At 42.7% G+C, this 24,548-nt stretch overlaps 1 protein-coding gene across 4 annotated transcripts in view; it reads right to left on the bottom strand.

Annotated features, from left to right (window-relative positions):
* HDLBP (high density lipoprotein binding protein) overlaps nucleotides 1–23,922 on the bottom strand; it is a 95,032-nt gene extending 71,110 nt beyond the window's left edge. The window contains exon 1 of one of the 4 annotated variants that reach the window (XM_060242102.1): nucleotides 23,785–23,922. The gene's annotated coding sequence lies outside the window, so the exon portion shown is untranslated. Of the gene's footprint in view, nucleotides 1–6,480; nucleotides 6,680–23,784 lie in introns of those variants that run through there. The other 3 variants (XM_060242104.1, XM_060242105.1, XM_060242103.1) reach the window with 3 other exon arrangements.
* Nucleotides 23,923–24,548: the final 626 nt, after the last annotated feature.

The following is a 24,548-nucleotide window of genomic DNA, read 5'->3' as shown; positions in this document are numbered from 1 at the left end:
GTATTGAAAAATAAAGTATGCATGCACACATGTCTAGCCATGATTTGAATTTTCAGTAAGATCAGCATTTTCACAGATCAAAGGTGAATCGTGTGCCATTTTAATCTACTTCAATGTAAATGGTTTGCGGTTCTGTTAATAGAAGCCATTATATTTAATTAAAAGTCCTGCAAAAGGTTTGAAACGGTACACACAAACACTTCAGTGTCCTGCTGATTACCACAAGGTCAAACACAATGAGCATTTCCAGTCACCAACTGTTTGCTCACCACAAAACCTAGACACAAGACTCAAGAACGCAGTTCTCACCAGCAAACTCATCTCAAGGCAATTTAAAAGCTTTAAGTGCAGTATTCTTTAGATACTCAATGGCAATGGTTTTCAGACACCTTATTATATTATAAAATATTAAAGCAAGACCTAAAAGGAACTGTATTCTAAAACGGAAGACTGGCTTTCATTAAAGAGACTCCAGTGCATTTTATTCCCTCACTTTCTACACTTACTATTGTAATCATTTATGTCTGCCTTTCACATACAACTAATATAGTTTCTTAAGATTTAACTCAGACAAGGGAGCTTTCATTTATTCTTTGGAATAATTTCCACTGCAGGGTAACCTTCAAAACACTTTCGCTAGTTTTTTTTTTTTAATCTGAAAAAACACTTCATGAACAATAAGCTGCATATGAAAAATGTAATTTGGATTGTGAACTCTTCCAGACAGGACCTGCTTTTATTTTGCTTATGATAATCTCGAATATGCCATGTATATCACTGCTGCAGCAATAAAGATAGCCATAAAAGCAGAAATGATTGTACTACATGACAAAATAGAAATCTCATACAATCATCAGTATACAAACAGTAGACACATGGGTAAACTTAGGTTTGAACAGAACTACTTCAGATGGCAAATAAAAAAAGACACAACATAGAATACTCTTCTACTTAAAAACAGTTTTTTAAAATAAGGAAGGAGAGTGTTCAGGATTCCCCCCCCCCCCCGGTATGGAGAAGCATTCAAGGACAAACTAGATGTGATAGCATCCTCGCAATTGCCATGAGGACCCCAGCACCATTTTAAAATGATTTGTAAATAGTCCAAGGACATGGCAGGTGCTCTTGTTCCTTCCCATTGCCTTTTCAACTGCCAAAACAGCTGCAGGGAGTGAGGGTACAGGTATTTCAGCACTTGATAAAGTACAGGGGGGACAGAAGAGCCCATCAGCCAGCTGCACTGTGGGCCCAATCCTCACACTGTTTTAAAATCACTTTAAAATAGTGATGGCATCCTCAAGGCCCAGTTTGACCCTCAATCATACCCTGACCTGTAATGGTAGCATTCAGGCATAACTTTATGATCTTGTCTGCTGAGTGAAAGGATGAAGTCTCTGTCACCGTCTTACCAGTTTAACTGTAATTAAAACAGCACATATCCTTTCTAAAATGTTTTCTTTTTGATATACCTAACCTCTGAACTGCTCCCATCTACTAATTTATAAAACACTGAATATGTATGTCACTATTGCATATATCAGTTTATTACATGATAGCTCCAACCAAGTCACCTGCTCTGCCTTTTCCTCACTAGCTAACTTTCCCCTCCTGAGTGCCAAATAAGTGAAGCTGTGATGGGAAAATGAAAGCATCTGCAGAGGAGTCAGGCTCTTTGAAATTTATGGGGTGAGGAAGAATGATAGGCTGGCCAACATTAATAGAAGAACCTATGAGGTAGCTTCTAGGAAGCAGAGGACAGAGAAGCAAAGGTAGGCTATGTTCAGGTACTGGAAGCCCACTAGGTCAAATCCAATGCAAGCTGGCCATTCAACTGTCAATTCTATGGCCATAAAGATATAGAGAGAGAGCAAGCTGTAGCAGTAAGACTTGCTGGCTGTTTAGTGGAGAAGCAAGTGTGGCCTACCTCTATTCCAATCATCCTTCCTGTAAAACCAGTTGCAAAACAGGAATATAGCCAGTGCTTCATCAGAAACAGTAACTAAGGCAGTCTAGTCTGCTGCATGAGGATTTTATTTTGTATGCAGCTCTTCAGAACAGAATCTTTGGCCTTCCAGGATTACACCAAAATTTATATCTGTAGGCTTTTTAAACAACTGCAACTAAAGTCAAGCTAACGAGCTGATTAGTGAGATTTTAAAAGACTTAGATGTTCATACCAGGATTTGGACTTGTTGAAACTATTTTCTGATATTGTTTTCAATATCCACAAAGAAAGCTGCATCACAGAATATGTTCTTTTGTGCAATCTAATAGGCCTTGCAATTCCACTTATCAGGTTTCTTCTTGGAGACCAGCCTTCTTTTTTTTAAAAAAAAACTTTCTATGCTAACAATATGACTGAACCCCACATCAGGGCAAGGCAGTATCAGCACTTCAGCAGATCTTGGAGGACATGCCCATCCCTGTTCTAGAAAGCCATTGCTCTCTTTTCTGCCCAAACAATTACTGCTCTTTGAATCTATCCAGTGCTACACCTCTAAAACTTATTATCTGCAACATTTATTTTGCCATGGACTTCAGTCGGTCCTTCAAGTAGCCTCAGATGGCTATATCCCAACTCATATCCTTTCTTCACATGACAGATAATGCTTAAGTAGACATAGGATCAGGCTTTGTCCCATGAAGATAACAGAGCTGCCCTCCCTGCCCTTTCCCCAGGTTTGACTTTCAACTCTTTAAACAATGCCCAAAATATCCTACATACAGACCACTAGCCAGTTGTCTCACATGAAAACATAACATAAAGAACACTTACAGCAGGTGCAGCAAGGGACACAAAAAAATAAGACCAAAGCAAAAAACAAGACCAAAAGGAAAATAAAACCCCCACACACACTACTGGCAAGAAGCTTTTGATCACTGGGCAACCACTCCCAAAAAAATGGTCACCCATTTGAACAAGTTTCCTGGCAAAAACCTCCTTATCGTAAACCTTATCTTGTTAGAAAGCCTGCAATGTTTTTTATGAACAGAGCTCTAAGGAATTGAACAAATCAGGAGTCAAGTTGCACCTTTAAGACCAACCAAGTTTTATTCAGAACATAAGTTTTCGTATGCTCTTTAAGCACACTTCATCAGACGAGGGGTACCTGATCCCCACATCTGATGAAGTGTGCTTAAAGAGTCCATGAAAGCTTACATTCTGAATAAAACTTGGTTGGTCTTAAAGGTACCACTTGACTCCTGCTTTGTTCAACTGCTTCAGACCAACACAGCTGCCCCCTTAGAGCTCTAAGGAGTACTGGTGGTAATATAGAGAATGAGAAATGTACTCACACACCTGATGAACACATCTGATCTAGAATTTCTGAGTAGAAGTTCAAAAAAAAAAAGAGGACAGGTTTCCTGTTGGAATTCCATCCTTTCACAATGTTTTTTTTTTTTAATATCAAGGAAATAAAAGCTTCCTGCAGTAATAAGAAAACTGTTCATTGACTGCTCATGTCTGGAAAGCTCACAAGCTTTTTAAAAATAGATTAATGGATATAACCAGTTTCTACAATGCTTATGGTGGGCATGCTTGTGCCAAAAAGAACCTGACCGAGAAAGTAAATAAATTCTTACAGGACTATATACTGTCAAAATGCTGTTCAAATGTACACCATTCTGCAAAATAAATTATTATTGGGAATATACAGTTGGTTCTTGATAACAAAAACAGATATTGCACGAGCAGTCGGGTAGAAAGGGAATGTGGGAATGGTTGTTGTGCGTTGATAAGTTATAAAGAAGGAATTTAAGTACTTTAAGTGAAAGTATTAACTAAATTCTGGCCATTTAGTGTTTCCCCAAAGTTCATTTAAAACCAAGTACACATTATACCTAGGAGAGTGCAAACACATTTCCTAACCATTCTGTTATTCAGAAAAACACATAAACACTTCAGAAGAATCCTGCAGAGTATCAGTATCAGCACAGAGCAGAGTGTAATTTTCACAAATGCCACCTCAGCACTGCCTGTACCAGCGACCATTCACAACTCTAGAGGGGGAGGGGAAAGGATAGCCTTAAAGCGATAGTAGCTTTCCAAGATTAGTTAAGCACTGAAAAACACTCTGAATAATTAAAAAGTGCTATTAAAGATGTTAGCCATCTTTCACTTTGCCTTTAACAGTCGTAAACTTAATCCTTTGAAGAAGGCATGTTTCATATTAGTCTGTTAGCAACTTGACATTTGTTGACTAGAAAATAATTTCCTACCAGTATCAGCTGAGACCAGAGTACTGGTTCCTGAACTACAGTTCTCCATTGAGAGACTATTTCCAGCTTCATTCAAATACAATCCATTCCTTCCAAATTGTGCACCATCGACACAAGATGCTCAGTTCCCAAATCAGCATAATTTGTCATTTCAAGTATACTAGATTTGGGCTGGGCAAAACAGCAAGATTGCACTTGTAAAAGTGTAACTTAATGTATGAGAGAACAGGAAAGATACAGAAACTGGACAAAACAAAAGCAACACTGCAGACATAAATGTAGAACAGAAAGATTAGTCACATATTTGCAGTGGAACAATATAGAAAGTATGGAGTTGGGTCCCACCACTGAATTCTAAATGTGCCATGGACCAAGAAAATTATATTCTTCCATCTGCTGCTTTGTCGAATGGCAACAATTTTTAAAAACCATTCAAAATAGCAAGAGAAACACTTTAAGTTGGATTTATTTAAGCCACTTATATGGACAAGAAAATGAGCATATTTTGAGTTTTACACAGACAGATACGGTAATGCTGATATTCAGTGCAAGCAGCTGCACCTTCATATATGCACTGCTACTTTGAAGATACCCAAAGCTGAACAGCATAAGAAGATAGGTGAAGGAGACTGTTACTAATCTCATCTGTATGTAGAATCAGGATTAGATAAGATCTATATTAAGAATTTAAACACGCTAAAAATGGTTTAGCTTTAACAAGAAGAAATGGTTCTGACACAGCTAAATTATAGTATGACAAATTTCAAAAATCTCAGAATACTGGACTGTAAATGGTGATATTCAAGACCTACCAATTCTGCAATAGCTCAAACCTGCCTTCAACTCTGATTAGACAACTGACCGGGGGGGGGGGGGGGGGGGGCTAGGTCTTTGTACAGTCACAAACACACACAAGACTTTGCAAGAGCATGGTAGTGAAGACTTCCCTCCACTCACCCACAGCTCATTCAGGATGCCACAAGCCTGCCCTTGCCAGACTACACCCAACCAAAAAACTTCAAAAAGCACAGCCTTTATGACAGACATCAACACTACCTGCACAAAACCCAATCTGGAGTGATAAGACTTGCCCTGTGAGTCAACCACCCCCACTTTTGCACAACTGAAAATCAGATTTTGTAACCTCTCTCCCTGTTTTCTTTGGGCCTTGCTTTTATTCATGTCCATTTCACTGTTTCCACATGGGCTGAGAAACAAGGTCAGGCATGTACCCTGACAGAACTCCCAAACACCAGGCAGACCAGTGTCTCACTGGGAAGCCACTGGTGTATCAACAGACTACCCCATAAGTACTGGCAAAGATGATCTCAATTGAGGTTTTAATGAATTTTATGGCATGTGTGCTATGAATGATTCAAAATTCCTGGCTCCAGAAGCAGGGCTTGCAATAACCTCTGGAAAAGGGCCCATACAAACTTAAGACCAGCAGGCAGCACACAGAAAGTTAGTTTGTCCTTCCCATTTGAAAGCCTGTTTGTGTGGGATGCCAATAGGTGCCAGACACTGATCAAGAGAGCAAGCAGATAGTAGCGATGCTCTCCTGGGCTCCAGACGTCACTGCCTGTCCCGTTTCCTCACCCCCGCTGGTCTCAGCTAGAGGAGTCGTCGGCGTCACCCCCACCTGCTTTAACCCCTTCTGCAATATCCGCCCAGGAGTGCCCTGAACCTTACTCCAAACTCAGCAGAGGGGAGGGAGCAAAGAAAAGCCTCCTTTCTCCAGCCTTCTCTTCAGGTTCCTAGGGGCTAGAAGCCCAGACCGTGCCTGGCCCGGAGAGATCTTTCTTCCTACTTTCACTGCTCGCTGGAGGAGACGGGAAAACCCGGCCAGGAAAGTTGGTGCAAAGTTTTGCAGCTGAGACGGGAGGGGGAGGAGATCCGGCTGGTGCGCGCCTGTGACACGTAGCCCGATTGGGCCCCCGCCCCCTCTCCTCTTCCCCGGCAAAGCCAAGAAGCCCAGCGTGCGCTCCATTCGGATCAGCCTCCGTCCATCGAAGGGAGACAGGCGGAGGAGCAACTCTGCAGGGGGGGGGGGGGGGAGGAGGTAAAGAGACACCGGCTCCGACGCCTCCTCTCCACCTCCACGTCGGCAACCAACTCGCCCCCTCCCCCCGCGGCCCCCGACCGGCCTTGGCAGTCCTTCCCGTATTTCCCTATCCTCCGTAGCGATTGTCTCCTTCGCTGCCTTGCCCGGGCTGCCCCCGACCAGGCCCACTTGGTTGCCCCAGACGTGGTACTCACTCCGGCCAGCGCCTGCTCAACTCGCTCTGCTGGAGAAACCCCGAAGCGCTCCCGGGAAAGCTGCGAGGCACCTTCCCGTCTGGTATATAGGGGCGAGGCTGCCAATCCCAAACGCACACGTCAGAAGAGCTGGGCCCCTTCCTTTCCCTTCCTGGGAAGGCCCTGCCCAGGCGGCCAGCAACCGCACGGCTGCAAGGAGCGCTTCGTAGCAATCCGCCTCCTGAGTCTCGCTAGCCTGGCTTGGGCACCGCCCGCGAGTCTCTTTCAAGCCTGCAAGAGGGGGCCCTGGCGAACCCTCCCACTCTGTTCCCCCTGCCCCAAATCAGCGGGCAAACGAGGCCAGGGAGGCTCGCTTCTCTCTTCCAAGAAGCACGTCCGCTACGCAGATTCAGTTGACGCCAACCCTAGTGCAATCCTATGCACGCTTTCTTAGGAAGGAGCACAGTTCATCTCGTAAATATGAACAGGATCAGGCTGCGCCGCTCGCTAGGCCATACAGACGATGGAGTTCACTGGGGCTTGCTTTTGAGTACCCATACTTACGGTAAGAATGGCAAGTATACTCCACACGCGTTCAGGTTAATATGGGTTTTCTATGGGGTTGCCAAGTCCAATTCAAGAAATATATGGGGACTTTGGGGGTGGAGCCAGGAGCAAGGTTGTGACAAGCATAATTGAACTCCAAAGGGAGTTCTGGCCATCACATTTAAAGGGCTTGCACACCTTTTAAATGCCTTCCCTCCACTGGAAATAATGAAGGATAAGGGCACCTTTTTGGGGACTCACAGCATTGGACCCCTGGTCCAATGTTTTTGAAACCTGGAGGGTATTTTGAAGAGAGGCACTGGATGCTGTGCTGCAAATTTGGGGTCTCTACCTCAAAAAACAGCCCCTGATACCTGTGGATCAATTCACCATTATACCCTATAGGAATCAGTCACCATATGGAATAATGGAGTGCCCAGCAAACATTTCCCTCCCCCCCCCCCACTTTCTGATGACCCTGAAGCGGGGGGGGGGAAGGACCTCCAAACCAGGGGATCCCCTGCCCCCACCTGGGGATTGGCAACCCTAATTTTCTATAGCAGAATCCCTAATCTGTGAGCAGAAAGAGGAACCCCTACGCAATACCCAGCCTAGGTAGGCTATTTACCTGTGTGTGAAGCTTTTCTAGAAATTGATTTATAGCATTATGGCAAACAGGCTGTGTTGGAATATGCTGAAGTACATTTGAAACAGTTCTAATTTCTAGTTCTGCTCAAGTGAACCTTTTTCAATCAAATCAGGTAAAGAAGATAAAGTAATCGAAGACCTACATAACCATTGCACGTGTCAACAGATGGGTAGCAGCTCTTATGACATCCTTTGAAGTGCCTGGGAACTGTGACTGTACCTGCTCTGCATAATTATTACTTTTCTCCAAGCTAAATCTGACCTGGATGGCCCAGGCTAGTCTTAATCTCAGATGTGCTTGGAAACTAAGCAGGGTTTGCCATGGTTAGTATTTAGATAGGAGACCACCAAGGAAGTCTAGGGTCTCTATATAAAGGCAGGCAACAGCAAACCATCTCTGAACATCTGTTGCCTTTACAGCACTTTCTACTACCACAGAACCAACCCATCAAGTTCTTCAGCATTTCCCCCCTCCAATATACCTTCCAGGGCCATTGTATTCTGAGGATTTATTCCCCAAATGTGACAACCACCTACTTGACTTCTGCATAGTAGTACATAGGGTCAGAAACAACATACTATTGCTCCTATTCAACAAATTAATGATGTTTCTTCCTATGGATACTGCTTTAAATGGGTTGGGCCTTGTGTGATGTTGCATCACACTGTTGTCTTGTTTTCCGTTTATCATCCTCATTATCTCACAAATTAGCTTCAGCCCCCAAAACTTGTTGGTGCTTCTAGACTTGAATCTAGCTGTTTTAACACCAAAGTATTCTCAGATACTGTGGCAAGTCCTTAAAGAGATGGGAGTATCAGATCACCTCACATGTCTCCTGAGAAACCAGTATAAGGGTCAAGAAGCAACTGTCAGAATGGGATAAGGAACAACTGATTGGTTTAGAATAGGAAAAGAAGTTTGACAAGGATGTATATTATCACCCTGCTTATTTAATTTATATGCAGAGTACATCATGCGGAATGCTGGCCTGAATGAAGCAGAATTAAGATTGCCGGGAAAAACATCAACAACCTCAGATATGCAGATGACACTACTCTAATGGCAGAAAGTGAGGAGGGCCTAAAGAACCTCTTGTTGAGGGTGAAAGAGGAGAGCACAAAAGTAGGCTTGAAACTCAACATAAAAAAAAAATAAGATCATGGCATCTGGCCCCATCACATCTTGGCAAATAGAAGGGGAAGACATGGAAGTAGTGACAGACTTCACATTTCTGGGATCCAAGATCACTGCAGATGGAGACTGTAGCCATGAAATTAAAAGACGTTTGCTCCTTGGGAGGACAGCTATGGCGAATCTGGGCAGTATAATAAAAAGTAGAGACATCACCCTGCCAACAAAAGTCCGTATAGTCAAAGCGTTGGTATTCCCAGTAGTAATGTACGGCTGTGAGAGCTGGACCATAAGGAAGGCTGAACGCAGAAGAATAGATGCTTTTGAGATGTTGTGCTGGAGAAGATTCTTGAGAGTCCCTTGGACTGCAAGAAGATCAAATCAGTCAGTCCTAAGGGAAATCAACTCAGACTGTTCACTGGAAGGTCAGATGCTGAAGATGAAGCTCAAATACTTTGGCCACCAAATGAGAGCACTCACTGGAGAAGATCCTGATGCTAGGAAAGACAGAAGGCAAAAGAAGAAGGGGACGGCAAAAGATGAGATGGCTGCACAGTGTTACTGATGTAACAAACATGAATTTGAGCAGACTTCAGAGGATGGTGGAAGACAGGAGGGCCTGGCATGACTTTGTCCATGGGGTCACAAAGAGTCAGACTCGACTGTGCGACTGAACAACAACATTTCTCACAAATAGTACTGCATATCCTATATCTCCTTCCTTATATGGTAGTTCTTTCCTACATGTAATATATTAAGTACAACAATAACATTTCATTCTGTTGCTATCTACTCAGCTCTATAGTTTATCCTCCTGTTCTCAGATATTATATCAGATGCAATTTGGCATGTATATTGCCTAACTCTTTCCATCCAGATCATTAAGATAATAGAAAACAAACAAGTGGAGCATCAACCTTTACAGAACACTGCTGGCTATCTGCTTCCCAAAAATGATGTTGATTATTTACCACAACTTAATCAACTATCTAATCATCTTTTAATAGTTCTAACTTGGTTGGGTTGGTTTCTTTTAAACTCAATGATAACATTCTTGGGAAATATTTTAGGGAACCAGGACAACAATTATAAGCACATGGTACTAAAAATAAGTATCACCAATCACTGGATCTTGCTTGGGAGCAAACATGCTTTGAATCACATTTCAGGAGGTAAGCCAAACTGAATATAGGAGGTAAGCTAACTGAATTTAGGCATGCTAATGACATAGCCTTGTGCTTAAGAAGGGAATGGGGAGGGGAAAGACAACAGAAATGAACATCAACTTTTTTTGCAGTTTCTCCATATCACAGGCTGTCTCTCCATGTGTACAGCTTTCATACTTAAGAATCCAGCAGCTGGTACAAACAAAAGGCATTGTACCTGGGCAGGCCAGCATGGTAGGCTGGTTCACCTGCCCCACAATTTCACTATAAAGGATTTAATATTCCTTCTCCTTTCTGGAGGGGGTACTACAAGGAAAAGAAATATTCGATCTTTTACAGTGTTCAGTACTCATATCATGGTGCAATCCTCTTCTAAGCCCTATTGTCTTCAGTGGATTCAGAAGCTTATAAATCTGGTTAGCATGACACTGTTTCTTGAAAAAAAAATTAAGTACTAAAAAGGATTACACTGTGTCTTAAGAGTTTGATTTCCCTTCACATGGTTGAAGACATCTTGACAGAATTCTCAAGAAATATTAACTTCGAGTATATTAAGATACAAATACAATTTAAAGTCACCATCAAAATCAGGCTAATTTGTGACAATACAGAACTTAATATGAATCAAATAGTACTTTTAGTTTGCAAGAAGTTTCATAATTTTTCCTATTAAACATCAATTACATTCTTTCCATGTGGACAGTAACTGAAACATAGCAGGAAACATACTACTGTTGACACGCTGCACCAGATTGAGTGTAGTTCGTTCCGATTTTTATTGCAAAAGAAACCACCACCCCTTTTGAAGTTCAAAGCATAATTATCGGGGACTGAGAGAGGAACTAGATACATAAAACATATGGCTTGGGGACAGTGTTCCCTCTTAGCTGAATAAGCATGCTCACAGATTTTTAGCCTCCAGCTCACATTTTTTCTTTAGCTCAGGAAGGATGACCCAAGAGCACACTAATGTATGCAGTACCTCACAACTTTAATGCTAGTAGCTCACAAAACAGAATTTTTGCTCACAAGACACTGCAGTTTAGAGGGAACACTGCTGGGGGGGGGGAGTCGTCAACATATGCTGGTCTATTGCTCATCTCTGCTTGCAACAGAACCAACAGAATTATCTATTGTTGGACAGCTGCCTGGACTTCGCATCAGAGGACCTGATGAGGCCGGGGCTGGTTGGTTGCAGCAGAGCCAGTTGAAACTCAGTCCAATGAAGACAGAGGTCCTGTACCTGAGCCAGGGTGTGTGTGTGTTGGGGAGGGGATTAGGCTGCACACCTTGGACAGTGTGTGCCACTTAGGCCAACCCAGAAGGTGAGCCTGGGATTTATCCTGTATGCCTCATTTTCCATGGAGGCCCAGGTAACCACCATTGCCAGTTCCCACCTGCAGGAGATTATGTAATTGGTCCCATACCTCTTTTCCCAGGACTTGGCTACAGTGTCCCATGCAATGCTCACTTCCAGGCTTGATTACTGTAATTTGCTGTATGTAGGCTTGCCTTTGAGACTGACCCAGAAATTCCAGGTATTGCAGAATATAGCGGAACACCGGCTGACAGCATCACCTGTGCAGGCATGCATTTGGCCAGTATGATGCCACTTGCACTAGCTACCATTTGAGTCCCAAATTCATTTCAAGGTGCTGGTATTAACCTTCAAAGCCTCAAATGGCCTGGGACTGACATATCTGAGGAACCACCTCTCCCCATATATACCCTGAAGAGAAAAATCTATTGATTATCCCTGCCCCAAAGGATGACCAGGGCTTTTTTCACCCTGGTGGAATCAGCTCCCACTGGAGCCTAGGGCCTGTAAAATGGAGCTGTTTCACCAGGCTTTCAGGAGAGACAGCGAGTGTCTACGCCAGTTGGCCTCCCTGCTGTAGTTCCCATTCTGTTGGAGCATCCATCTGATCCCATCTGACCTAAAGACGTCACTATGTTATTGTTGCTACCTGTTTTAATCTTATATTTTAATGAATTCTTATTAACTGTATATATTTATAACTATTAATAGTATATTTCATTTGAATTTTTATTGTGATGGGTTGTTGACTCTGTTCTCTCATTGTGATTTGCCCTGAGTCCACTCACAGGGAGGGCAGAATAAAAATCTGAATGAATAAATAAATAAATAACCAGCTTGGGACTAGTATTGTCTGCATAACATGAGAAGCACCATCGAGGAAGGATTCTGCAGGCCACATCATTGCTCTATTTACAGGAAGTGCCTTTTCCATTTTGAGTGCTAAAAGGCATACCAAGACTACAACTACTTTCAAACAATTGCTACCTCAAGAAGTAACCAGTAATTTGAACTCTCCTTCCCAAAGGTAAGTTAAAGTTTTCCTTAGTATAATAACATAAGTGTTCATTATTGTACATCTGCTTACATTCAGCTTCCAGACTGCTGTGTCACTGACTTCCTTGGAACACCTGCAACATCCTATGGAGAAAACTATCACCCATAGCACTGTGCAGTTATACCTTCAAACATTTTTCAATATTACATAGAAGTAGATTTCAGATTGCAACATGAGATGTATCTGAATGTGCCACTAAGTCCATGCTGGAGAGAAAATACCTGGAAGGGTCTAATTACGGTATCTTATTATTTGTAATTTTAAAGCATCAATTTCAGGTTGTGTGAACCTGTCAAAACATGTTTCTAAACGAGGAGGATAACCTGTCATAACGTGTCTCTGTAGCACATCAAGATCATACATATTCTGTAGAAGAATAAAGATAAAGAACTTCAGGGGAAGCAAGAAGTCTGTTTTATCTGCTCACCTATTATTTGGGTGCAACAGTTTCACTAAAATTGACCTGCTATAATTCACTCCTGTTTTCTCCTCACAGTACACGTTCATGATCTGTCCTTACTGTTGTCAGATGTTCAGGACAACCCTATTGCTCATGAATATACTTTTTGGGAGCAACAGTAGGACTTAAAGTGGGCTTAAAAGGGATCGTATCGAGTTTTTAGTTGGGGTGGCAGAAAGAAAGAAACAGGCCTACACTGTGGTAGTAACAAAAAAAAATCAAACTTCACAATGAGAAGTTTGGGGGAAGGTAAATGGACAAACTGGCAATGACAAGGAGTTTGTTTAAATTTAGTTTGTTTGGGTTTTCTTAAACATGCCCAATCTAAAAATTTAAATGAACGGTACAACCAACTGTGTTTCTTAACTGTCAATAATAAAACTTGAAAGTTAAAAGCAAAACAATGTCAGTTTCTAATGTTCAAGGCCTATAGTTAACCCACAGTTATGATAAGGATGTGCCTCCCAAGACAACTTTTCTCACAACATGCATTGATTAAAAAAAAAATCTAATATACCCTATTACAAAGATTACTGAGGAACTGGTCTTGTATGGCACATTAACCTTCAAAAAATAACTAGCACAGTTTACATCAGTCACTTTTATCCAGTTTCTTGCCCTTAATGTCTCATTGCAGTGATTACAGCACACCTGAGATCAAGAAAGACAATAATTCTTAATAAATCAAACCCAAAAAGAAAGAGATCATTTTCAAACTGCAAAATCAATTTGTTCTCAGCAAACTAAGTGTCTACATGTAGGACATGTACCACTCCAGAGCTTCTGTCTTCAGGTTATCAGACACTGTCAAACTTGTTTATGATCATCTCTATGAATTTAGATTGGGAGACATCAACCATACTCATCTGAAACAGGCTGTGCATACATTTGAACAGACTGTCCAAAATGCCATACAGAGTGGCCATGGATATGATGCTACTACTGTCAAGTCCAAGGGAGTGAAGACAGCCAATATTTTCACCAACAATCAAAGTTACATCCAGAAATTCACCATCCAGCTATCAGGTAAGTGTTTCTGGCCATCTGAGGACATCAGTAGTAAACAGATCTCTGCAGAACTCATTTGTGCTGCAAGAAATAGCAGGAATCTCTTCCAAGCTGCCGAAGGGGTTGGTTGGCAGTGATCAAAAATAACTGCAAGCTAGTAAGCAAGCCAGTATTTCTGGATCTGTGCTAAGTTTTATGGCTCTTTCAATAGAAAGATGCATTGCTATGCAAATTCATTTTTGTTTAGGCTCCAATGACCTCAGGTAGAACTTATTTTCTCTGTCTAGGCTGAGTTATGTCTCCTGTGTGATTTGAAAATGTCCACAGAAATTCAGCTTTCACTCATAATATGTCCCTGATCATTGGAAACAATACATGTTGACTCTATCTGGCCCTGCATTCTTATACTGAACATAAGAACATAAGAGAAGCCATGTTGGATCAGGCCAACGGCCCATCAAGTCCAACACTCTGTGTCACACAGTGGCAAAAAATGTTATATACACACATACACTGTGGCTAATAGCCACTGATGGACCTGTGCTCCATACACTGTGGCTAATAGCCACTGATGGACCTGTGCTCCATACACTGTGGCTAATAGCCACTGATGGACCTGTGCTCCATATTTTTATCTAAACCCCTCTTGAAGGTGGCTATACTTGTGGCTGCCACCACCTCCTGTGGCAGTGAATTCCACATGTTAATCACCCTTTGGGTGAAGAAGTACTTCCTTTTATCCGTCTTAACCTGTCTGCTCAGCAATTTCATCGAATGCCCACGAGTTCTTGTATTGTGAGAAAGGGAGAAAAGTACTTCTTTCTCTACTTTCTCCATTCCATGCATTATCTTGTAAACCTCTATCATGTCACCCCGCAGTCGACGTTTCTCCAAGCTAAAGAGTCCCAAGCGTTTCAACCTTTCTTCATAGGGAAAGTGCTCCAGCCCTTTAATCATTCTAGTTGCCCTTCTCTGCACCTTCTCTAAAGCTATAATATCCTTTTTGAGGTGCGGCGACCAGAACTGCACACAGTACTCCAAATGAGACCGCACCATCGATTTATACAGGGGCATTATGATACTGGCTGATTTGTTTTCAATTCCCTTCCTAATAATTCCCAGCATGGCATTGGCCTTTTTTATTGCAAATGCACACTGTCTTGACACTTTCAGTGAGTTATCTATCATGACCCCAAGATCTCTCTCTTGATCAGTCTCTGCCAGTTCACACCCCATCAACTTGTATTTGTAGCTGGGATTCTTAGCCCCAATGTGCATTACTTTGCACTTGGCCACATTGAAGCGCATCTGCCACGTTGACGCCCACTCACCCAGCCTCAACAGATCCCTTTGGAGTTCCTCACAATCCTCTCTGGTTCTCACCACCCTGAACAATTTAGTGTCATCCGCAAACTTGGCCACTTCACTGCTCACTCCGAACTCTAAATCATTTATGAACAAGTTAAAAAGCATGGGACCCAGTACCGAGCCCTGCGGCACCCCACTGCTTACCGTCCTCCACTGCGAAGACTGCCCATTTATACTCACTCTCTGCTTCCTATTACTCAGCCAGTTTTTGATCCACAAGAGGACCTGTCCTTTTACTCCATGATTCTCAAGCTTTCTAAGGAGCCTTTGATGAGGAACTTTATCAAAAGCTTTCTGGAAGTCAAGGTAAACAACATCTATCGGGTCTCCTTTGTCCACATGTTTGTTCACCCCCTCAAAGAAATGCAACAGGTTAGTGAGGCAAGATCTTCCCTTGCAGAACCCATGCTGAGTCTTCCTCAATAACCCGTGTTCATCAATGTGCCTACTCATTCTGTCCTTGATAATGGTTTCTACCAACTTTCCCGGTATTGAAGTCAGACTGACTGGCCTGTAGTTTCCCGGATCTCCTCTGGAACCTTTTTTAAAGATGGGGGTGACATTTGCTACCTTCCAGTCCTCAGGAATGGAGGCAGATTTCAATGAAAGATTACAGATTTTTGTTAGAAGATCCACAAGTTCAACTTTGAGTTCCTTCAGAACTCTCGGATGTATGCCATCCGGACCCGGTGACTTATTAGTTTTTAATTTGTCTATCAGTTGTAGGACCTCCTCATTTGTCACCTCAATCTGACTCAGGTCTTTCAACACCCCTTCCAAAATTAGTGGTTCTGGGGCGGGCAAAAAGTTCTCGTCTTCTACAGTGAAGACGGAGGCAAAAAATTCATTTAGCTTTTCAGCCATTTCCCTATCCTCCTTCAGTAGTCCTTTTACCCCATGGTCATCCAAGGGCCCCACTGCCTCCCTGGCTGGTTTCCTACTTCTAATATATTTGAAGAAAGTTTTATTGTTGGTCTTTATGTTTTTTGCAATATGCTCCTCATAGTCCCTTTTTGCCTGCCTGATCACAGTCTTGCATTTGATTTGCCACAGCCTGTGTTCCCTTTTACTAATCTCACTTGGACTGGTTTTCCACCGCTTAAAGGAGTCCTTCTTACCTTTTACAGCTTCCATTACTTTATTTGTTAACCACGCAGGCCTTTTCTTATGCCTGTTTGTGCCTTTCCTAACTTGTGGTATGTATTTTATCTGAGCTTCTAGGATTATAGTTTTAAATAGCGTCCAAGCTTTCTCAAGGGTTTTGACCGTATGTACCTTTCCTTTCAGTTTCTTCCTCACATGCCTCCTCATCTCAGTGTAATTACCCCTTTTAAAGTTAAACGTGGTTGTGGTGGTCTTTTTGGACAACTCCCTATTTATACAAACGGTGAAATCAATAACATTATGGTCACTGCTCCCAAGCGGCGCAATCACTTTTACATCTCTCACCAAGTCTTGGGCATTACTTAGGACCAAATCCAGGATCGCCCCACCCCTGGTAGGTTCTGAGACCATCTGCTCCATAGCACAGTCATTGAGAGCATCAAGAAACTCAATCTCTTTCTCTCGACCAGAACACATATTGACCCAATCAATCTGCGGGTAGTTAAAATCACCTATTACAACACAGTTTTTACGTTTAGCCGCTATCTTTAAGCCTTCCATCATATTATAATCGTCCTCTCTCTTTTGATTTGGTGGGCGATAACAAACTCCCATAGTTAAATTTCCTTTTGGGCCCTCTATTTCAACCCAAAGCATTTCTAAAAGTGAATCTAATTCTCTGATCTCAGCCTTACTGGACCGTATATCCTCTCTGACATACAGAGCCACCCCACCTCCAACCCTTCCCTCCCTATCCTTCCGATATAGCTTATATCCCGGAATCACCGTGTCCCACTGATTCTCCTCATTCCACCAAGTTTCTGAAATTCCCACAATGTCTATGTTTTCTCCCAGCACTAAACATTCCAATTCACCAATTTTACTTTGAACACTTCTAGCATTTGCATACAAACATCTATAATTTCCCAGGCGAGCTAGGCCCGCCACCTTCCTCCTGCCGCCTCGAGACACTGGCAGACAGTCCATATTGTTTGTCACCTTCACAGTGGACAACTCCAGTCCGTTACCCGGTAGAAAAATAGCAGCTAACCCTTCATCTCTTTGAGACGAGTCCTCCCGAACCAGAGACATTTCATCTCCTGTCGGCTTTCCCCCAAGATTTAGTTTAAAAACTGCTCTGCCACCTTTTTGATTTTAAGCGCCAGCAGCCTGGTTCCATCCGGGGACAAGTGGAGACCGTCTCTTTTGTACAGCTCCCGCTTGTTCCAGAAAGCATCCCAGTGCCTAACAAACTTAAACCCTTCCTCCTTACACCATCGTCTCATCCACACATTGAGACTTCTAATTTGTGCCTGTCTCTCCTGCCCTGCACGTGGAACAGGTAGCACTTCCGAGAAGGCTACCTTGGAGGTCCTGGCCTTAAGTCTCCCGCCTAGCAGCCTAAATTTTTCCTCCAGGACCTCACGACTGCATTTCCCCACATCGTTGGTGCCAACATGCACCACGACCACAGGCTCCTCCCCAGCACTGTCTATCAGTCTATCTACTACACGCGTAATGTCCGCTACCTTCGCACCAGGCAGGCAAGTCACCATACGGTCAGTACGCGGTTTCGCCACCCGGCTGTCTACTTGCCTAATGATCGAATCACCAACTACCAATACCCCCCCTCTCCCCCTGCTCAGGGATGGTTCCTTGGCGCGAAAGGATTCCCGCTCACCGACCGAAGAAGAGGTCCCTTCTGAGGGCGCATTCCCCTTATCCTCAGCACGGTGCCCTGTTCCCTCTCGACCCTCACGCTCTCTGGCAGCAACGGGGCTGCTACGTTCAGAGCGGGGCTCATCTAATACGCCCCCGAGAGTCTTCCCCAAGTGCCTAACTGACCGTCTCTGCTTCTCCAGGGCAGTCACCTCGGCCTCAAGGGTACGAACTCGTTCCCTGAGGACCAGGAGCTCCTTGCATCGAGCACACACCCAAGACTTCTGTCCTTTGGGCAGATAGTCATACATGTGACACTCAGTGCAAAACACTGGAAAGCCCCCAACCCCCTGCTGGCATTCTATCTTCATTGTATATATATATATATATTAAAATATACAGTCCTCTTTAAATGCTGTTTAAGTGGCTCCCCTTCTGGCGGGTCAACTTACCTAAACTTACCTTATTGGGAACTTACCTTATTTGGAGAACAAGGAAGCCAGGGATCTGGGTTCCTGCTCCTTAGAGAGCCCCTAGGCGAAGAGCCACAGGCCAAGAGCCCTTTAGCTCTCGCCCTTTGGCAAGGCGCAGCTTAAAATGCAAAGAGGTGGAGCAGGGCACTCCTCAGCAATCACTCTCAATCAGCAGCAATCACTCTCAATCTCTTTCACCCTTAAGGCAGTCAACCAAACAAAGAGCAGTCAACCAAACAAAGAGCAGTTCCCCAGCTATCACACCTTAGAATTTTAGGCAGCCCCACAAACCTTAGAATGTAGTCCTTCAAAACTCAGAAATTCTCAGCAATTTCTCCAGCTGTCTCAGCTATCAGAGCTGCTCTGCTCTGCTCCTCCCAGACCTCTGTGAGATGTGCTCAGCCTTTGGCAAGGCGCAGCTTAAAATGCAAAGAGGTGGAGCAGGGCACTCCTCAGCAATCACTCTCAATCAGCAGCAATCACTCTCAATCTCTTTCACCCTTAAGGCAGTCAACCAAACAAAGAGCAGTCAACCAAACAAAGAGCAGTTCCCCAGCTATCACACCTTAGAATTTTAGGCAGCCCCACAAACCTTAGAATGTAGTCCTTCAAAACTCAGAAATTCTCAGCAATTTCTCCAGCTGTCTCAGCTATCAGAGCTGCTCTGCTCTGCTCCTCCCAGACCTCTGAATAGACTTTAGTCAAGGTATACCTTATCAAAGCCATCAACTTGAACACCAAACTTAGTCCAGGGAAAGGAAGTAATATTCCAGCTGAGGGGATGAATGATTCCTTCCCTGATTAAACTGGTGACTATTGTAAACTACTAGAAGATCTTGCCTGGCCTGAAATAATGCCTCTCCCATAAAAAATCTATTTCTATTTTACAGGTTTTGGAGATACAATTTAATAGTTATTATTTCATTTGATGTACAGTATTCTCAACACAGCCTTGAGTTATAGGCATTGCTCACAAGCAATGGAGAGCACTAGAATTCAAGTCTCTAAGAAAAGACAGTCTGATTTATTTCAATTTTAGAAAGACATAACACACATGATTTTCAGTTATCTGATTAGGAAGAACACAGAATTATTCATAACCATGCTTGATTATTAAGCAGCCCACACTAGATAAAAATTTAAAGAAGACTTTCAAGTACATCTCAATTATGTTTCAGATAAATCTATGACATATATTTATTAAGAAGTTATACCAAGTTAAATTCCAACTCAGTATACAATTGATTGTGGAACAGCAAGTTCTGTCAATAGAGTTGAAACATATTTTGGACTAGGACAAAGTTTACTACGATCCAAGATCAAACATCAAACTCATCAAATGACACCGACATTACTAGGTGTCAATATAAAAACATATTTGGCAAGATAAAATTTGTTCTGGTCACGCTGGGCTTGAAATATATATGTATACACACACACAAGCATTTACTAAAATAAAATCTGTTAAAACAAGAGCATATTCTTCTGCTTTACTGAACATGCCAAAACACAAAATTTTGCTACCTTTATAGTAATTTCATTACAGTGACTAGTCAGAAGCAGTGAAACATAAAATTGATTGGATCTGCCTGGATATTTGGATATAAATGGAGTGAAATGGGAAAGAAATGCCATTTTGACCCAGGCTTATTAGCAACAGAATAATTAACAGACATTCTCACATGTTCCTGTTTTATTGGTTTCTCACGCCAATGCAACCCAGATCAAAGCTTTTCTGAATTTGTTAACTTTACTATTCTGCTATTGGATTTTAACTTTGTACCACTTTGCATTCCAAACCCCAACAGCTATATGTAACTCTGCTTACTATACCTCATCCCTCGTCTGAAGAAATGTGCATGCAAACAAAAGCTTACATTCTGAATAAGTTTGTTGGTTAAAGGTGCTACATGACTACTGCTTTGTTCTACAAAATCCAAATGTTCTTGTAAAACTGACAATATAGGAGGACATGCCCAATTGTTTCTATCAAACTGGATTGACAAGAACACATTTCAATATGGGATATGTATATATCTCCCACCGAGTAGGGCAGATGGTAGCATGTTAAGTTGGGCCAAGACAAAAACTCTGCAATATTTAGGGAATTCCAGCAGACAGACGTAGCTCGATGGAACAAAGTTTTGGTTATAATTTCACACTGCTGGAACAGAGCAGGCTCTCAGTCTGTCCACTTAAAGGGAGGTGCCCCATAGTCTCTGTTTAACTATTATTTTAGCTTCTAGGTAACCAAGTTTGTCCTCACTTGCTCTCACCCACCTTGAATGGAAACTATCTGAAAATATTAAACTAATCTTGGGGTGGAAGAGGGGGAGAAATTTAGCTTAAGTCAGAATCATACAGCTGGACATCAGGCCTGTGCTTCTAATGCTACCAGGTCTGCCTCTAGCCTGTGTAAGGCACTAGCGATACATCGGGGTACTTCAAAGAAGGATCTTAAACATTTAGACTGTATGGCTTCTAGTATAAGATAATTGTTATACAAAGGAACTTATGATCCATACATTAGCTGGGGATTATCTAGGGCAGGGGTGTCAAACTCATCCGTTATGAGGGCCATATCTGACATAAATGAGACCTTGTCGGCCAGGCCATGTCCATCTGGGCCATGTGTGTACCTACTTAAGATTAGGTAGCAGAGATAGAAACTTTATAAAGGACACAGAAAGACACAATTAAAAAAAACAAACCTTAAAATAAAACAGCTTAAAACGTTAGCACTCATTGGTCTTAAAGATGTTTTCTTTGTATTTCTCCCATGGGATCCAAGGAAGCGCCAGCTCTTTCCTTCCTCAGGGACCAGGAGGGGAAGCAGCCTCAGCCAACAGAAGGAAGAGAGGTTTGGCTAAGTAGTTTTGCTGTGTGATTGAGAGAGCCTGGCAAAGCAAGCTCTGCCTCCCCCCCGCTCCTCCCCAAGAGAGGAGCCTCAGCCAATGTTGAAAATAGAGGTTTTGGTGTGTAGCTCCCATGTGATTGAGCAAGTCTAGCAAAGCAAGCTGTGATGCAGAAGGGATCAAGAGAGAAGGAAGCAGATGACAGCCAGTTGTTCGGAAGAATGATAGAAGCCCTCCGGGGGCCTTATTCAACCTCAGGGCTGCATGTTTAACACTCCTGATCTAGAGAAATGGCAGTAAGAGACATAACTTTTTATGTAACCGTTTTTAATGTATGCATCAACTGTATTTTAAAATTGTTTTATGTAAATCATGGGATACCATGTCTTGTTAGCCACCCTGAGCCTGCTTCGACGGGGAGGGCGGGATACAAATAAAAGTTTATTATTATTATTATTATCACAGAAAGCCCCTTGCAAGAGAAATGTTTTTTTGAAATTTCTCCTGCTGAACTTATTCTAGATTCTTCCCTCCCCTCTACCTCTCAGGCAATGCATCAAGTATAGGAAGATCTTTTTAGAGCAGTTCACTATTATGAATAAGTTTTTGGCTACCTAGCTGTTCATCATGCTCCAAATAGTTTGAGTAAGTTAAACACTACCTGTCTAATTACAGAATATTGATCATTCTTACATTAATTCATTGGGGGGGGGGCTGCTTATTCCTACTTGGTCCTTTTTCTTCAATAGTGAAACATTCAAAACACAAGCTATAATGTGGCGTATTGGGAAGAAAAAACATTGAGGAAACACGGCAATAGCAACATCTTTGTCTATTTTAACAGAGCATGTAACACCCCACTGATGCTATTCATTTATTTGTGTTATTTATAGTCCATCTTTCGCACTGAGACTCAAGCTGGATTATACAGAATAAATCAGCACAATCAATTGAGTGGGACATCAGAAAGACAATGCAATATGCATTTGACTTGTAGTGATCTGTAAAAATAACCAGACGTGAAGTATATTATAAGTATTAATATGGCACACAAAAGCAAAAAATTACATATTAGGAGCCTACTTACAGCAACAGAGAGTACAAACTATTCACAGTGGTACTGTCCACAATCCCCAGCCCTCAACCCCTGGCCTTTCTCTGAGTCACATCATTACAGTGCAGCTTTATTACCAGAGCAAAAAGCCCCCTTGAATACTTTCATTTTGAATAGCTTGCAAAAAGCCAAGAGGATAGAAGCTGTCCTTGGCTTGGGGTTTAAAGACTGCTTTGCATCAGCAAGTGCTAATTTATCCAGTGTATGTCCTGTTTGCTTCAAGACAAAATTCAAAGCACTGTTTTTTTACTTTAAACCCCTAAGCAGCTTGGGACCAGCCGCCCTAGAGTATCTGAAGAACTGCCTGTGCCATCCTCCTCACCAGTTAAGATCTTCTCAAGTCCAGTTCTGTTCCCACATCCACAGATACGATGCAGGTAGCAACCAGAAACAAGGCTTTTCTAGTAATAGCACCCCATTTATGGAATGCCCCGCTTCCTTATAGCAACAGAAAAGAGCAAGATTCTAGCAGCACCACCTAGAGACAGACTAACACAGTTACCCATCCTGATCTATCTCCTTCTTCTAGATCTCCACCCAGCAACTGACATATAGATGCCAAATCAAAACAGTTCTATTTTCTTTGAAGTGATTTTCAGCCACTTTTTAGTGGATGAATTTAATATTTTACAACTAATTTTATGGCTTCTGCTATCCTACATCTCCTGCCTGACCTAGCTAAGATAATTTTGACTCTGTCATTATGTTCTATGTAATTGAGTCCCTTTGCAGTTTTATTATTGTTTACTATTTTGCTGCTATATTGTCATTGCTAACAGGATTGGTTTTATTACCTGTTATTGTTCTGTTTGTTGATTTTACTCTGAACTATCTGGAACAGTTCTGCTGGAGAGTGGGCATAAACGCTGTAGGTAAATACATCCCATGGGCAGGTTATAGAGGACAGCGTTCCTGCACCTCTAACTGCTGTGCAGAACATAGAATTTTGGAAGATAGAGCTTGGCATTTAAAAGGGAGAAAACCCACGTTTGCTGGCATTTTCTGTGCATCTACTGCATGATCTACCGGATCATACTATTACCCCAGACCCCTGAATTTATGTGAAATTGACGTAGTCAAGAGTGCGCTTATAGAGGAGGGAAGGGATTTTGAATGAGGAATCTAATGAGGGGCACTACAAAGGCTTCCAGCTTCCAATACATCGTGCTAACACCGCTCATTCCCGTCATCTCTATGGTACAAAAGAATGTAGGGAAGCCACGTGCCCCATGAAAACCAATTGAAGCTGAAGATACCATAGAGTTACTAATAACGGTTTGCCCACAGATCACAGCTCCATTAATTTCATCTGGCTTCATAAAAGCTAAGTCAAAATGATTACCATCAATTGCTGTATTATTATTTAGCAGGCTGCTCTTTGTGTTTTGTCACGATGATGAGAGACATAGGCTCTTACCTCGTATGGGCTCACAACACAGCTATGCCGAACACGAGAGACCTGCCGCCATCTTGGTAAAGGAAAAGGTCCGTACGTGACCCGCCAAAATAACGATGGAAACTCCTCCCCCAACCATTGCCCTCTCTTATCACTATGGCAACCGAGCGGGCTGATTGCGCACGCGCCTTTGTTCATAGCCGCCTTGACGTTTCAAATGACTTTTTCATTTATTGCCACAAGTTGTAAAGGCGGGTCAGTAGGAGAGAGGCGGCGCTGATGATCGCAAGTACGCACGCGCCGCGCGGAATTATATGAGGCGGTTGGGCGGGTTAGAAGGCTGTTGCGGCGGTTTTGCTGGGAGAATTCAGGGCGGCTACCGGGCGAGGCGTTGCCTCTGGGGCGGTTCTTCTGAGGTGATGATGGATATGGTTTTTTTACCGTGTAATCTGTGTTATAGGCTCGAAGCAGTTATCGGGTTTTTGGCTGTCCCTCATTATTACTTGTTCTTGTCTGTCCCGCCGTTGTTCCCCATGTCTGTTTGGTCGTCAGATTCCGAGCAATTAAGGGGAGTGTAAGAAAGAAGGGAGCGAGAAGGAGTGTCCTGAATCTGGCCCAGTCACAGAACTGTCCAGAAGGTGAGGGGATGGGTATTAACAGAAACTGCTTAAAATAGCAGAGCCGAAAGTGGTTGCAGCTCTTTGGCTGCAAACTTGAGCTCTTAAAAATTGCCCCCCTTTCCCCAGACCTTTTTAAAATTCGGCGGTGTTCCCCACGGACGTCCG

This window comes from Heteronotia binoei, chromosome 6, assembly GCF_032191835.1.
Source record: "Heteronotia binoei isolate CCM8104 ecotype False Entrance Well chromosome 6, APGP_CSIRO_Hbin_v1, whole genome shotgun sequence".
Classification (NCBI taxonomy): Eukaryota; Metazoa; Chordata; class Lepidosauria; order Squamata; family Gekkonidae; genus Heteronotia; species Heteronotia binoei.
Note: the sequence above shows the minus strand (reverse complement) of the source record. Positions and strands in the feature narration are given on the sequence as shown.